The sequence below is a fragment of the Haliaeetus albicilla genome, unplaced genomic scaffold (assembly GCF_947461875.1).
Source record: "Haliaeetus albicilla unplaced genomic scaffold, bHalAlb1.1 scaffold_152, whole genome shotgun sequence".
Taxonomy (NCBI): Eukaryota; Metazoa; Chordata; class Aves; order Accipitriformes; family Accipitridae; genus Haliaeetus; species Haliaeetus albicilla.
In genome coordinates this window covers 47501-50000 of record NW_027212550.1, presented here as the reverse complement: position 1 = coordinate 50000, position 2500 = coordinate 47501, and the positions used below count along the sequence as shown (strand labels likewise).

General features: G+C 47.8%; 1 pseudogene; it reads left to right on the top strand.

The window, feature by feature from the left end:
• The window catches only part of LOC138684353 (28S ribosomal RNA), an 8616-nt pseudogene that overhangs the window by 3706 nt on the left and 2410 nt on the right, over window positions 1-2500 (top strand).

Sequence of the window (2500 nt, the reverse complement as noted above, 5' to 3'; positions counted from 1 at the left end):
TGACCGGTAAACTGTCGGGTTTAATTGAACATCTGAAAAGGGCGCATGGGAAGAAAAAGATCTTATTCCAATGCGCTCGGTGTGGGAGAACTGATGTAAAACACCATAGTATTGCTTGCCATTTTCCTAAGTGTAAGGGGCCTGTGGAAGCCTCTCCCGAGAGGAGTTGGAAGTGTGAGGTCTGTGAGAAAACATTTGAAACAAAAATCGGCCTGGGGCAGCATAAGCGCTTGGTCCATCCAGTCACAAGAAATCTCGAGCGGATTACCGCCGCTCGCCCTAAGACAGGTACAAATATGAGAGGGGCGCATCGTCGGTGCTGGACCGAGGATGAGGTTGAACTATTGAGAAAGCTGGATAAACAATATGAGGGGCAGAAAAACATCAACAAGTTGATTGCGGAGCATATTCCGACCAAGACAACGAAACAGATAAGTGACAAAAGACGGGACCTTCATAAGAGCCCGGTGAAGAAGGGAAAAGATCAAGGTCAGAAGAAACACCTAGAACTGGAAGGGGAACACCTCGCGGAAGGGGAACATCTCGTGTGCGTTGGATCGGAGACGGAGGGGGGACTGAAGTCCCATTACCGAAAGACAGTCTCTGAGTGGGTAACATCTGGAAAATTGTCCATTCTCCATGGAATGTTTGAGCAGGTGATCGAAGGAGAAGAAGATCCAGCAATAGTTGCTGATAAGGCAATGAAAGACTGTTTCGCGTGCCTTGCCTCTAAGTCCCTTGAGTTGAAAGCCAGCCAGGGTCGACCGCGTCAGGTGGCCCAAACCGCTCGACCTTCGGAACCGCCGAAGGGGTGGATGAAGAAGAGAGCTGTGAAACGGGGGCAGTTCCTACGGTTCCAGCGGCTGTTCTACCTGGATAGGGGGAAACTGGCCGGTATTATTCTGGATGACGTGGAATCCCTGAAGTGTGGTATCCCACAAGACGAGATACACAACGTGTTCAAGTCGAGATGGGAGTCACCGGGAACATTCAAGGGCCTGGGAGCGTTCAGATCCAAGGGGCTGGCGGACAACTCGGCATTCGAGGCCATGATCACGGCAAAAGAAATCTCTAAAAACATCCAAGAGATGAATAAGAACAGTGCGCCAGGACCAGACAGACTAAGTCTGCGGGATATCATTAAGATAGACCCCCATTTTCTCCAGTTAATGGAAGTATTCAATCTATGGCTGGTGACTGGCATCGTACCGGACGTGGTGAAAGAATGTCGGACTGTGTTAATATCGAAATCATCTCTGCCGGAGCGCCAAATGGACATCAATAACTGGCGACCGATTACCATCGGATCGATTATCTTGAGGCTGTTCTCAAGGATCCTGACGGCAAGACTGGCAAAGGCATGCCCCATTAACCCACGACAAAAGGGCTTTATTAGATCAGCGGGATGTGCGGAGAACTTGAAACTGTTACAACTATTGATTAAGGATGCAAAAAAGGAACATCGACCCTTGGGCGTTGTCTTCATTGACCTGGCTAAAGCATTCGACACAGTGAGTCACCATCATCTTATTGCAGTGCTTAAACAAAAGGGTGTGGACCATCACATTATCACCCTGATTACGAACATGTATCAAAACACTAGAACTTGCATTACCATGAAGAATGAACAATCGGATCCCATCGGGATTCAAATTGGTGTTAAGCAAGGCGATCCGATGTCACCTCTATTGTTTAACTTATCTGTGGACCCCCTATTGTGTAAGCTAGAGGAAGAAGGGAGTGGCTACCATCATGACTCTAAGGGTGTAACATCTATGGCTTTTGCAGACGATCTGGTGCTGTTAAGTGGGTCATGGGAAGGAATGCAAAGTAATATTAAAATCCTCGAGGCCTTTTGTGAACTGACCGGCCTCAGGACGCAGGGGGAGAAATGCCATGGCTTTTACATACAACCTACTAAGGACTCGTATACGATCAACGATTGTCCTCCATGGCAAATTAACGGCACCCCATTAAATATGATCGAACCTGGTAGTTCGGAGAAGTACTTGGGCCTGAGAATAGACCCATGGACTGGAATATCGAAACCCGAGCTACTCGTGAAAATAAGAGATTGGCTACAACGGATTGGAGAAGCCCCACTGAAACCGTTTCAGAAAGTTGACATCTTGAAGGGATATACTATCCCGCGACTGATCTACTTAGCAGACCAAGCTGACGTAAAAGCAACGTACCTAGAAGAACTTGACCTGACGATTCGAACTACGGTCAAGGAGTGGTTACATCTACCTCCTAGTACCTGCGATGCCATCCTGTATTCCAGCACACGCGATGGAGGATTAGGCATCACTAGGCTCTCGGGCTTGATCCCTAGTATACAAGCTCGAAGACTGCACAGAATTGCGCAGTCTTCGGACGAGGTGATAAGATCAATAGTGAAGCAAGAGGGGATCGAAAAAGATTTTGAAAAATTGTGGTTAACAGCTGGGGGTGATAGAAATAAAATACCATCCATTTGGGACCCGAGGGCGATTAGGGT